The sequence below is a fragment of the Astatotilapia calliptera genome, chromosome 14 (assembly GCF_900246225.1).
Source record: "Astatotilapia calliptera chromosome 14, fAstCal1.2, whole genome shotgun sequence".
Classification (NCBI taxonomy): domain Eukaryota; kingdom Metazoa; phylum Chordata; class Actinopteri; order Cichliformes; family Cichlidae; genus Astatotilapia; species Astatotilapia calliptera.
The window spans coordinates 18,358,145-18,372,918 of NC_039315.1; the positions used below are offsets into that span (position 1 = coordinate 18,358,145).

Sequence of the window (14,774 nt, forward strand, 5' to 3'; positions counted from 1 at the left end):
TGAAGAACAATTTGTAGCAGAGTAGATTAGAGGAGAAACATGCAGCACATCATGAAAAATCACAGTGCCACTCCGAACACCTGGAAAAACGAATTGGTACTAGAGCTGATTTCACTTTACCTTAAAGTTTTCCAATTCTTACAAACTCTCCCTTTATTGTGCAGAATGAGAACAGGATGTCAGCTACACAACTCAAGAAGTGGAGAACAGATTTGAAACCATCCTGTTTAGGTGATGTGAATTACACCCTAAACGGCACCATTCATGTCCATTAGTATCTTCTACTTAGAAAGTAAAATCAACATCAATGACTGGCTTTGTAACTTTTGTTAACTTTGACTGCATGTCTATGCTTGCCTGTTTTAAGTTCCTTTCTCTCCTTCTCACCCTATACCTACTCTGTCTTCCTTCCTCTGTCTTTGTGCTGTCACCAAAAGGTAAATGTAACAGTGGAACAGAATTTACAGCCCAATAAAAGGCTGATTTACATCATTTTATAATAATATTCTAATTGAATATAAGCTGCCTCTGGCCATTGACAGGCGACATTCTTCTGCCTTGCTCTCTGGAGCTCTGCGGTACTGTAAACAAACAATGACGCCCAATTCAACCAGAACAGAAAAATAATGAAGTACATCAGCTCCTGGGCTGACAGCTAGTGATACGGCAGCAGATTTATGGCTCCGAAAGCTAAAATTAGCTAATAATCTCTGGCATCTAGCCTACATTCCCAACATTTTTTTGGTCTTATGAATGACCCTGCATTATTAGAAGAATTTGCCATTTCCCTTACTATGTTCAGATAAAATGTGTGAATCTGCACCACTTGTGTCCTGAAATGAACTTATTGTCCAATTTCAGTGAGACAAGTCTCATTTTTCACGACACGCCTCTGTGTGAGCGCACTGTAACATAATGATAAAAACAATGCTGGAAATTTAAACTTGTTGTCGTTGTAGCCTCGAGTGTCTCCAGTAGACAAGTTGGGAAAACACATTAGCAGACAATGTCAGAAAATAATAAAAAAAAGACATTTATTATCACTTTTACTGCAGTTATTTTTACGTGAGCTATGATGAACTATGATAAACGCCCTCAGAAGAGGGTCTTAACTCATCATTTGTTCCAGTCAGTAATATTGTGACTCCTTCCTAAAATCTCCACCTCCTGGTTTGTTGCTTGTTTGTAATTTGCTTTCCATTGTCACCACCACCACATTCTTACTCATCCTCGTGTTTGTTTTTCTTTGTCCTAATCTTTTCTCATAAACGGCATCTTAGCCTGTCTCGTCTTGCCTTATGTGTCACTAGCTATGAGCTGGGTTGTGACACAAAAAAGAAGTGTGCATGTAATAAAAAAGGATGCAGGTCCTGCTGCATCTCTACACGTCTAAAGAACTGGTTTACCTATGCTGTGACAGATCCGCCTGCCCTGATTGGATTTTGTGTTAGCAGGTACAAACTCCTGATAGGCGTAAGATAATAACAGTGATTTAGCCAATACGTTTAGAGAGTAGCAAATACATATTCGGCATATCTTTGTGTTTGTCCCATGGGGCTTATGAAAAATTAATATCAAGTCCCAGCCTGAATTACTCAACGCAAATATCCTATTAGATTTCCATTCTGGCCACATATAATGGAATGTGGATGACGGGTACCACTTCATTGAGTCCCACTTTAGGCATGCTGATTTCATTTTTCATCAATAATAGATCAGAAATTACTCAACGCATAGCTGACTGTGTGGTATGCAAATTGCACCAGTGATAAAGCACTTCAGGATGTGGTAACTCTACTGTGGTATTTGTGCATAAAATTCATTCAGTCGCTCTTCTTCCTGGGGCTACATCTAAACACACCTGCAAGTGATTTCTAAGAAATGAAGCCCTTGAGAAGTTGAGATCCGAAAGCAATGCAACTAAAAAGGCATCCCATTGGTCCCATCCTGGGAAAAACAATCCCTGAACATCTCTCTCTCTCTGTCCCTCCTATATGCTTGTATATGACACAGTTGTGAGACTGTAGGAAATTGTCTTTAGCAGTTCTCGGCAGCTTCCCCACTTTGATGACAGCATGACTGGTGGACGCAATGAGGGTGGGGTTAAAATGTCAAGACATTATTCTCGTCTGTCCCTCCGCAGCTCCCATGAGCAATTACATCAACCTTCACCTTGCACTAAAGCGTTTGGTGTTTAAACAGACATTTACTGCCACCGGGGCCCTGTGATTCATCTGGAGGGGTTACAGGACTGACATCCTTTTAAACACAGCTCGCCACAGTGAACTGGTGGCCTCTGTGGGGTCTTGATGAGTGCTGGAGATGTTTGAAAAACATTCTTACCCACCAGTCTAGACAGAGAGCAAGACAAAGCAGCAGTGTGACTAAATTGTTCATCCATTAGAAGCACTTACACATGCTGACAGATGCAAAAGTGCAAGTCAAAGCTGTAGAGTTGTTTGTGGATTGGGTATAAAGTCAGTGGGAACTTTTCAAAACAATTTCCACCTGCTCAGGAGGGTTGGGAAAACGTATTGATGGGTTAAAGGAGTTAAAATGTGCTTCCAGCATGACCCATGAGAGCAGCGAGCAGGTAAGAAAAATAATCCTAGAAATAATCAGTTTCACTCCGAGGCTTTTTTCTTAATCCTATTAATCCTGTCCGGTTTTAAGATTATATTAAAGCTAGAACATGAATAATATAGACTTTCCCCTCTTTTATATATGTTCCTGTAATGTCAGATGACCTTTTCTTTGTCATCTGTAGTTTGTGTTATTCTAGGTCCCCCCCCCCCCCCCACACACACACACACACACACACACACTGCTATAAATACATTAAGAGTCAGGAGCATCTTCCTTTCCACGTCTGAGGACAGCACAAAAAAAATCCCCCCTCTGTGAACGTGTGCGCGGCAGCGCGTATGAGAAGAAGGGGAGACTTCGCCCGCACCTCTATCAGTCTGCCCTGCATCTTTCCACCGGACCGCAGTGGATACAGCCGACTGTACACGAGTGCGTCTGACATACAGCACAATGTAAAATAGGTGTTTTCTACAGAGAGGGTTTCACAGGTACGTTTGTTTGGAGGAGCACCGCACAAAGCGCGATCGTTCCCTGGCTTTTTTCTCCGCGCTCGCTCTTACCTCAGCCGCAGCCCGTAAGTGGGATGCGGGATACGCAGCATCACCGGTGCCGTTAGAATAATCCCAACAGATAAACCTTGCAGTTCAGCGGGCCTATCAGATTTCAAGGCAACTGGTTTTCTAAAGGCTGAGCAGGGAGAGTAAAACTGCTCGCTGGTGTGTGTGGGGGGGAAGAAAAAGACACTGCTTTTCTCCGGGAGATAAAGTGAGGAGGGATTTTCCAACTAACGGGGATGTGGCTGTTTTTCCACTGTCCTATAAAGCGGGAAATGATTTGGTCATCCAAAGATCAGATTTAAACTGGACTGCTCTTGATCTTATCAGTAACGCATTTTATCTGCCCGTTTATCTGCCCTGGGAGTCTCCGTGGTGGAGGGAGACGCGGAGCAAGATCCAGAGAACTATACAGAGGGAAACTGAGTTACTCTTCAATTACGCTTTTTCTTGCAAATTGACGTATTTCTGGGCAGCGGACGTAATGCAAAAGTAAGGGAGAATATTGGAAACGCAGACAAGACGCAGCACAGGTAAGGGAAACTGCTTATTAAGATGTGAAGAGAGCAATATATGCAGCAACAGAAACCATTCTTAACGGGTTTAACGGCAGTTGGGGGGGGGGGAAGCAAGAAGCTGTAAGATGCGGCAACGAATGACTAAACATTTAATGCTGCTGGATCTGTAGATCAGAAGTTAAGGCACGGACTATTCTTTGGTCACTACTTAAACGGGGGGTTTAACCTGTCTGATACCAAATACTTAAGCTGGCGATTTGTACCCTGTGAGTCTGTATGTTACTGGTTTTAATGAGCCAGTTGCGTTGGTGAACTGGAGCCTAATTGTTGCACGCAGGGCTGAATGGAAACTGTCCTTGTGCAGCAGTGACTTGAGAGCGCGGCTCAATAAGCAATCAAACATCATTTGCTGGATACGAGGCAGAAGTCGCAGACGTTTCAGTCGTGACGAATGACAGGAGAAAGTATTCACTTTAAGTGGGCTGATTCAGACCAAGTGTTAAATTCACCAAGGGTGTGATCAATAGGCTGGCTGCTCTACTCCAGTTAGATGCTGATTTATGCTCTTTACAGACTTGGAGTGATATACTTGTACTCGTTCGTTTTTTTGTTATTGTTTTATTTTTAATTACACGGGAATAAAGAAGGGACGGATGAACGTGAAGATGAAATGAGATACACAGAAGGAGATGGCTAAAAAAAACACACGCACTTATTTTTGGCTCCACCTTGTGGTTCAGCTTGGTGCCTGAGTTTGGCTCTGCCCGTAGCATCCTCAGACTTTTTATGTTATTTATAGCATGATGGTAGAAAAACCCCTGACTTATTATAGTCTCTTATAATTAATGTGATGTGCAGTGATGCAGTGCTTAATTGAAATGTGTGCTCGGTGTGACCAGAGATAATGGCGGGTCACAGTTACAAACAGGGTAAAAAAAGAGCTGTTTTGCTTCTGTCCATTAAAGACTTCACAGTCTCTTCGTGTCACAAAGACAGGCGTCTATTTTCAATTCCACAGGTCTTGTGTTATGTGGCTTTGCCTTCCACAGCATCAATGCAACCCATTGAGAAGTAATTTATGATAAATTGTACTTTATTTTCTTTTAAAAATATATCATTTCTGCTGAGCTTTTTTTTTTTTTTTTTTTTTTTTTGCCATTTTGCAAAAATAAAATAGTTCCTGAGAACTTGATTGGCAGGCACAAGGTAACCACCTGTTTGTGCCAGCTGATGTTTGCATTTCTGCAAGCTCAAGTACTTTTTTGTTGATCTCAGAATGAGTAAATGCTTCATCCATAACCACAAACTGCTTAGCTGGCTCTCCCTCTTGTTATAAGTCAGATATTTGTGCAACAGAATCAATTTCACGTTCATAATTTTATCTGTAGCTTGGCAATTCAAGTTCACGGGATTTGGATGCCAAGTGCTACAGCTGATGCCTGAAAAGAACACTTTAGTTTGACAGCCCATAACTGGGATTGTAGATACTCTTGGAATGGTTTATATGTAATCACAAACTGGGTACATATGAACTATTTATTGTGCTGCAAGTTATAATTCAGATTTTGTTCCAAGCGATATAGTGTTTGGGGGCAGACAGTCATACAAATAACTGGTCAGTACTGCCAGGTAGCTAAATTATACATACACATCCACCCTAGACAGGTTGCCAGTCTGTCACAGGGCTGACACATGGAGAAACAGAAAGATTCACCTCTACAGCCAATTTAGAATCACCAACCTTAACTCTTGCACATCTTTGGACTGTAGAAGGAAGCACACAGGAGTACAGGGAGAACATGAAAACTCCACACAGATTGCTGTATATCACTTACTGTACAAAACTCTGAATCCACTGTGTGTTTTTCTGTCCAGGTATGCTTTTACTGCATAGCTGTGTGTTTGGGATTGTCATGCTGAAAAAAGTTTGTCACAGTCTGGCACTTTCCAGATGGTATTGCACGGTGGATTCAAATCTGATGGCACTTTTCTTTGTTCATAATTCCACCAATTTGAAATGTAGCACTCGCCACGATTTGCATGTGGCCGTAGTCAGTCACTGTTTTACCTTTCTCCATACCCCCGTCATATAACAATTGACAAGAATTTGAACTTAAAATTTCAAATTTGGATTCATCACTCCATGAGACCTGTTGCCACGCATTTACCGGTAGTCTAGTTGTTGTGTAATTTGGCATACTGCTGCTTTTTCTCCATTTCCCTTTCTTAAGAATGGCTTGTTGACAACCACCCTTCCACTGAGACCTGATGAAGCTTAAGTGACTGTATCGGGTCTGATTTTTTCTTATGGACATGACTTTTAGACACTATTCATCTGCTCCAGATGAGATGCCTTTTTTTGTTCTTGAATTATTCACAGTTAAGTGTTAAGTGGCTTAAGAGACAGATATTTCCTCTAAAAAAGGTCAGGTGCAAGGACTGAAAAAGGAAAAAACTTTGAAAAACATTCAGAAATGTTGGGGAATTACTGCTCAAGACCGCTTTAAAAAATGACAAAAATGTATAATTAGAAGTAATGAGAGGTGGCTCAGGATTTATTGCACAGATAACGACTGTCAAACACATGTACAAACCTTTAGACACTGATCTTCAGCTAAAATAAGCATTTATTAATGTACTTGGATTATAAACCTTCACACTTCATGCAAGTTCCACTCCTAGGCTTGGGGTATAGCATTTTCTCTAATTTGCTGTGGGTTTGTATCATTAAATCAAGCAGGACATGTTCAGGTGCTTTCAGCAGAGTATGTGTCATTTTCACCAAGATTATTTGAACACTTAAAAGTGTGGGTGATATGCACATTTTGTTTGAAAAGCTTACTCCATTAGGCTAAATTTAGGAAAATTATGTTCAGCCTTCAGAATCAGAATCAGAATACTTTATTGATCCTTGGGGGAAATTATTTTGTACTGGAGATGTATCCCCTCATCACCTGCAGACTAAAAGTTCAGTGTGAATCTAGTGAGTGTATGACTGCCTATTCGAACTTCATTTTAAACCCTAATGACTAAATTAGCCGCAAGCATTCTCCTGGGCTAATGCTAATATTAGCCGCAATTAGCATCTCGCTAAGCATTTAGCTAAATTTAGCAGCAAAGCTGCACATATTCTGACTACAGTGAATTTCATATATATAATTTATATGCTACTGTGGAAGGTTGTTCATTTTATCCAGTTTGTTTTTTATTGCCAAAACAATGCTAAAAGCTTTTAGGGATTAAAACAACCAAGTGATGTTCATTAATTGTTGTTTTTTTTTTTTTTTTTTTAACTGCCCTCTTATGCATACAAAGCAAGCTGAAACAGCTTCAGGTCTAGTGGAATTTATTTTGAGATAATCTTCTCACATTTCACCCTCACCTCTTCCTTTTAATCTTCCAACACTGCCAAACTGTATTCCTTTAGCCTCATATGCATGAAAAGCAAGCATATGTTGGGTATAATTTTGTTATGACTTGGCTTGGTAGGACTTCAGTGGTGCCTTTAATTCATTTAAATGTCTCCATTTACTGTTAAGCTTAACTATCCACCTGTGACAGATTAAAATAAAAAAGAATTCAGTTTGGTTATATCCAACCCAATTCAGCTTCAGGTCTCCACAAACCAGGTTTTTCCAGGTCCCAGACCAGCTGCACAGGAGTGGCCCACAGGTAAAGTCTCTGTCACAGATGTTTGAAAGTGGGTGGGAGGATTCCACTTGGATTCTCACACAGATGTGGATTTCTATTTTTAGTGTCGTGGGTTAAGGCGCGATGGTTCTGTTTTTGTGTCGCACCAGGAGAAGGTGTGCATGCTGGTCAATTACACAATTTTATTTGGTCAAATTCAACTCCTCTGCTTGCGTTTGTAAATTTCATGGCTGTGCTTTATGGTTTCATTTCTGAGATGGGTGGAGTGCAGCTCACTTTACCTCTCGCTGGCTTCTATTTATTTGTTTGTGTTCTCCGGAGTTCGCTTGTTTGCGGCGGGGTGCGTTACAAAACAGTTCCAATGATTTTATAGCGCACCGCGGGGCAGTTTACAGCAGTTTTTCAATATATTTTGGGTCTACATTGGTCTTTTGTTGCGGTGGAGACACACTGCAGACCTTAATTTTGACTTTTTACTGTCGATATATCTTATTGTTTGTTATGCACTTATTAATAGCTCTCACATTATCCATTTTATATGCATACCTCCTGTAATTTATGTAACATTTACAGCTGGGCCATGAGCCACATTTTTCTCACAGACTGTTATTCGCTGACCTCTAGACTAGGATAAGTGAATTTATGTTCTAACACGGGCTCCAATTACTGAAAAGCCGCCCCGGTTAGCTGCAGCACTGATAATACTCTAGAAATTCCTAAATTAAGAATTTTGTAGTGATGAATATTTATGACTATGGTAATTCAAGGGCCTTCATTTGCTACAGCTTTTTAAAGGGTACACGATTACTAGCAAAACAAATAATGATTATTATGGTAGCAGTGCTGTAGAGGGAAGGGTGAACACCTCATTTGCAGAAACAAGAGCCTGCTATTTATTGAAATGTTCATTGTAATCTAACAGATGAACACGTCGGCACAAATGGATACAAATTCTGCTGAGAATTATTGTTATTGGGTCGGTGAGAGGTCAGGCAGAGGAAGGAAGTACAGCATCTACTAAAAAATTTATTATCGTCAATTGGTGACCCATGTTTTTAATTTTTAAGAATTTCTGCTTTCACACACTGTGGTCAGTCAGTGTTTATATGGACAGTGTTTAAATCTGCTGGGATGCTTGTGTTTGCTGTCCTTGTTAGATACACAAGTTCATCTCCTTGTTAATGCAAATATCTGATCAGCCAATCACATGGTGGCAATTCAAAGCTTTTAGGCACATAGACGTGGTCAAGATGACCTGCTGAAGTTCAAATTGAACATCACAATGGGGAATGGTTGTTAGTCTGAGTATTTCAAAAGATGCTGATCTTCTGGGATTTTCCTGCACAATCATCTGTAGGGTTTCCAGAGGATGGTCTGGAAAAAGAGAAAATTTTCAGTCAGCTGCAGTTCACAGAGGTCAGAGGCGAATGACCAGACTGCTTGGAGCTGATAGGAAGGCAACACTAACTCAAATAACCACTAGTTACAACCAAGGTATGCAGAAAAGCATCTCTGAATACACATGTTCAGGCTGGAAGCAGATGTATTAAACAGCAGAAGACCACATTGGGTGCCACAGCTGTCAGCTTAGATAGACAATAGAAGGTTGTCCAACTGATGGGTCTTAATGTCTGTTGACACATTCGTATGGTAAGGTCAGATTTTGCTAAAAACAACATAAAAGCGAGGATCCATCCATCCTATGAGGGATATTTTCTTGGCACACTTTGGGCCCATTACTACGAAATGAGAATTGTTTAAATACCCAAGTAATCTTTTGACCATGTCCGTCCTTTCACGACCACAGTGTGGCATTCTTATGATGGTTGCTTGCAGCAGGATAATACTCTTTGTTAAAAAGCTCAAATCATCTTAAACTGGTTTCTTCAGTGTGACAATGAGTTCATTGTACTCAAATGGCCTCCACAGTCAACAGATCTCAACCCAAGAGCACCTTTTGGATGTGGTGGAACGTGTGACGCTGTCATGTCAATATGGAGCAAAGTCTCTGAGGAGTGTTTTCAACAGCTTGTTTAATCAATGCCATGAAGATTTGAGGCAGGTCTGAAAGCAAATCTGGTACTGGTATGGTGTAACATAAAACTATGAGTAACTGTTGTTCAGTGAAGTGAGGGGTATCACAGATGTTTGGGTATTCATTTTCATTTAGTTTACAGGTGTGTTGCATACTGTAATTTTATACATGACCCAGCCCTCATGGTTTGTTTGATGGTGCTTTTGAGGTCTTAGCTGATTATGTTGAAGGTTAATTATCATCAGGTACTCTCTGCCTCTCAGTGAGGGGACAGAGTGACAATCATTAGTCCTTAACAAAGTCTCTTTTCCTGCGAGTAGGAAGGAACAGCGCTGTCGTGCTCTGCATCTGCCTCACTTCATTTAGTCTTCACTGCAGCTTGCTCACACACACACACACACGACTGAATGCTCACACATAGTTGGTATGCATTAAATATGCATTTAAAACAAAAGAAAAAAAAGGTTAAATATTGTCTGCCAGCTGAGGAGGCTTCCTGTTTTCATTTTTGGAGCCATGGGTCATGTTTAGCATATTCATTGTGCTAATATGGCTGGTGGAGTTGCTCACTCAAGGTTACATTAACAATGTCCTTCTCATGGTAAACACAGCATTCTAATGGCACTCAGGTATTCCTCTCCACTTTTCTAATTTCCACCCATACTAGTGAGCAGTAGTCAAGGCACTCACCTCAGTGCTTTTGAGTATAGATCCACAAAATTATGGAAGTTGGAGAAAAGTCACTTACCAACTACTTCTAGTACGGTACACTGCCTTTTTCCAGTTTCTAGTTTTTTTTGGACTAGCTTCCCTCATTTAGCTTCTCTCACTCATCATTTTAAGTTAAACTTTACTCGGGCTGAGAGCAAGGTTAAATTCCCATTTTGCCGAACTTGATCATTCAATCTGACATTTTCTCTTTATGTGTGACAAGATGTATTTTGCTTAGTTTTGCCGTCTAATGTTCTTCTTCAAACAAAGCAGAAGCTGTGATAATTGTTTGTTGAAGTGACTAACACAGGATCTTCTACTGAAGAAACATCGATTTAAGGTTTATTTACAGAAAGTGGTGTAAAAAGATTTCTTCAGATTGATATTTTTTAAGCTAGTGATCATTGGTCAAAAGGGACAGAATACCCTGGACAGCACATCAGCTCAAACTAGTGAGGTTTGGTCAGAGATTCAGAGGTTTGGAACCAAATAGATTTGTTGTTATTTACTTACACGATACACCATAATGGAAGTATTAAACTCTTGTTTAGCCTGTGAGTAAGCCAACTTAAAGAGAGAACATTATTGATGGTGTCATTGATCTCTGTGTGTTAGCTTACAGAACAAAGACAGCTCTCCAAGCCAATATACACTTTGTCTTGTAATTACTAAATCTAACTACTTAAGGCACTTTGGAAAGTTTTGAGGTTAATCTTAACTTTGTCACCTAATTTCAAAGAACAACAACAAAAGTACAACACAATCAGCTTTCCAAATTTGTAACTTCTAAAATCATAGCTTTAGGCCTTAAGATTCACTTGACAATATGAAACCTGGTGGTTATTTCTCACTCTTTCTGATAATTATTTCTGAGATGAATAGCGTGTCTTTATTTTGTCATCCAAGCTCCCACCAGACAGCACAGACTTAATTAAGGTAATAATAGAAAGTCAAGATTTAGTCAAACAGATTTATATTCTGTCAAAACAAAATCAAGGTCACAGTTAGAACAAAAACAACTATAATAGACAAATTTTGCTGCCAGGGCGCCGGAGGAAAGCCCAATTTGCAGCCACCTTTGCAGGGATCAAAGGTCATCATACTGAGTCACATTCTGTAAGCGTGGAGCCTTCAGCTCAATTTCATGGACTTTCCAAGTGAACACGCTGGAAAAAGCAATGAATCTTTTAATTATGGCTCACAACATGCTGTTAACTGCTGTGTAGTGAGATTTTATAGTGAAATGAGAATTGTAATTATAGATGACATAAAGTAATTAGGAGGAAACAGCTTGTGAGTAGCCTAGTTCATACAGTATCCTATGATTGGAGATTTCCATCTATACTTAAAAATACAACACCTCTCTTACTCATACTACACAACTGTCTGGACACCTTTCTTGTGTCTGTGAAGACAGCAATCATTGATTTTTATACTATGCCCTTTAGATGTAATCTCTTTATGCAAATTTTCTAACAATGTATACTGTGGGTATACATTCAGCCCTATTTTAAAAACACCTTAGTGTTTCCCTAGCTTTCAAGCGAGGGGAGACAAAAGACAAACGTTATTTGAGTCGATGAGAACTCGATTGCTTACTGTAAGTTCAATAAAAGTCTCCCAACAACAGATAATCTAAAACAAAAGCAGGACAGACGCCGGCCCCAGACGTCTGAAAGTCTGATAGCAAAGCACCAGCAGCCCTCCTGCTGTGTTACAGCTGAACCACTCATCAAGCACAGGAGGACAGGCTTTGACCCACGATTCATTTAAGAGGCGGAAGAGGGATAACAGTTGTTATTAACCCAAACGGTCCAGTTTTTATTGATGCAGAACACAAAACACTTAAATTACAGAACATATAAAACTCTTTTGTCCACCTCCTGTGGCTTCCTGTGGCTTTGACGGAATAAACGAGAAAATACAAATGCACAAAGGTTATTTTTTGAATATTTTCATTTTTGTTTATCGTTGCTGTAAGTGATTCTTCACATTTTCCAAATGTGGAGTCTACACAGTAAATAAAGAAGGTGTTGTACTATTTGTATCGCAGCCTGTGTCTGTGCATTATGCTTGTAATTGGTGGCTAGCATGGATATATAAACACAAACTTGCTGTTGGCAAACTTGCTTGCTTTCTCTGCCAGCGCCACTAGCTTACTTTACTTACTTTGAAATCAGAACTGGCCTTTTTTTAAAGAAACTTTTATTGTTTCAAGTTGCTAAATGTTAGAAATATGATCAAATGGCTGGGGCCATAAAGTGTTTGCATGTTCTCTCTATATCTGCATGGGTTCTCCAGCTTCCTCTCACACTCCACAGACATGCTATCAGTGGGGTTAGGTTGTTTCACTGGATTTACATCCTATAGGTGTACCCAGTGAGTGTATTTTCTAAGCTAAACCTTTAGCACACATTCCTAGGTTTCAAATAAGTCAATCGCGAGCCATGCTTTCTGTTGATCTGTTTGCTTGAATCTATCTATTGGAAAGATTTCTATAAAGCCAGACGAATGAATAAATAAACAGTGAAACTATATAATAAAGAAAAAGAGTTATAGAAGGAAAAGTGCTAAAGAAAAATTTCTGAGTATATTGTGAATAAATACTAGGCTGAGCAAACACGGTATTACATCTGCAAGGGCCATTTGCGAGGCGCTGACAAGAAAAAGTGAAGTATGATTCATCGTCTCGTTGCGTTCTCGATCAATTGATGGATTGGACAGGGGAGCCCAACTCTCCAAAGTTGTGAAGGTTAACCAGCTGCCACACATCCATCGTTTAGCCTTTGAAGCCTTCACGCAGCAACTAGAGATAGTGAAAGTCAAAGACATGCCATTTACTCGCATGCTGTTGTACTCAATGGGGTGTATGCACAAGGCGTTTGACAACCTCAGAATACACACAAGATAAATCCTCCTTCAGATTCTCCTCAGCGTTTTCACAATGTAACAGCAGGAAACGCTGAACATGAGAGACCTACTCTAAAAACATAATCATTAGGGATAAAAGCTGAACAGGCTGCACAGAAATTTAGGGTTTTTTTTGCAGAACATTTCTGTTCTACTCGTGTCTTTGTGGCCCAGCTGCAGCAATGCACTAAAAAGTGCCATTTCGTGTATGTATCTGTGCATGCACTTCACTTAACCTTTTCTATTTAATCAGTTTTCTTACAACAGTTTGCCCATCTGTGAGCACAGTGTGACTTTGAGAGCAGTGTATCTGTCTGTCTGTGATGATCCATATCAACTGCGCTGCTTGTCAACTGTTTAGACAGTGATGAATGAGATGCAGAATATGTGCAAAGCAGGCGGCCACAGATAAAACGCTTTCAAGAATCGAGATCTACCTGTTGTGAATAGGAAGGAGAAAACCTGAATGGATACAGCTCATTTATATGTGTGTGTGTATATATATGAAGTACTGCCACAGTTTTTACATCCATAGCAAGCTAGTTCTAAATCAAAGTTTAGATCAAAGAGTGTGTTTCCTAACTAGGAAGTCGCAGGAATTCAAAGCTATAACTGTCAACTTCATTGCCTAAGTTAAATGAAGTGAAAGAATTACTCTGCAAGCGTTGATTTCATAGGCTATGACAACTGTGGGTTGCAAACCCAGTCAGTTGCAGCCATTTAATAAATGTTAATTCAGTGAGTTGGCTCAAGTACAAACTGCAAATATTGGCTGTCTGGTTATTGTACTCTCAGTCAGAGCACTAGTTACTGATTGTCAATACGAAATACGTGCTCACTATCATTTTGATTATTATAAATAGATGCTCTAATTTACTCTCTCTTTATATTAGTTATTTGTCTTTATTAGTTTTAATAGTAGTTTTATTGTCACTTCTTTTTATATATACTGGTAGTTATTACTTCTTATTTTCTCAGTCTACTTTCCTTGTGTGCGTGTTTTTTGACACTTTCTTTCTAAGCAACAACAAAAAGAAAAGTCGGCGTCATGGTGTCCACCTGTTCCCCATTAGCTCCCAATCAATGCTTTGTATATATAGCCTTTTATTTTCCTGCATTCTCAGGTTTTGCTCAAGTTGTGTTTAAGTACAAGCCGTGCTAATTAAAGCTCACCATTTATTTGCATTCAGTTTGTGTGTGCATTCTCATTAAACATAACAATTGGTCTCTGTCTAGGTTGAGGCATCCTAGTGTCAACGAGCACCTACGAGGAATTTTTAAAATAACCTTTTACATCAGGAAGCTTTTAGTCTTTTTATAAAACCTTAATGGGAGTCATTGGAGGACAGTATAAAGGCTGTGTATATAGTAGGTGAGTCCCTACACTACACTACAAAGCAGAATTTAAGCCTTAAATTTAAGCCCAGGTTTTGAGTGTCATAAAGGTGCTTTACTTTTTAATGGGGTGCCATGGTAACTGCTGCAAACCTAACCTTCTGCAGGCTAGGTTTGAGATAAGAGAGTATCACTGTTCACCGAGCAATCGTTTCTCTGAAAAATACTGTCACTGTTCATGGAAGAATAGAACAAGATGATAAATCGTTTTTAGAGACTGTCAAAAGTTGTCTTTCCCTTGATAAGCTTTGGCGAGAGCATTCTCAGGAGCAGTTTTACATCTTGCTTTTTTAGTGTTGGCTATAATTAATAGTTTATTTTCCTATAAATAAGCTTTCAAAAATGCAAATACTTCTCATGTAAAATGTACTTACAGGTGTAAATGATGTTTTTGTAGTTATTATTTGCTGTAGT

The 14,774-nt window shown here is 39.6% G+C and overlaps 1 protein-coding gene across 2 annotated transcripts in view; it reads left to right on the forward strand.

Annotated features, from left to right (window-relative positions):
* The first annotated feature begins 2,877 nt into the window (after positions 1 to 2,877).
* The window catches only part of grik4 (glutamate receptor, ionotropic, kainate 4), a 351,349-nt gene continuing 339,452 nt past the window's right edge, over positions 2,878 to 14,774 (forward strand). For both annotated transcript variants that reach the window (XM_026191921.1, XM_026191925.1), the window contains exon 1: positions 2,878 to 3,673. The gene's annotated coding sequence lies outside the window, so the exon portion shown is untranslated. The remainder of the gene's footprint in view (positions 3,674 to 14,774) is intronic.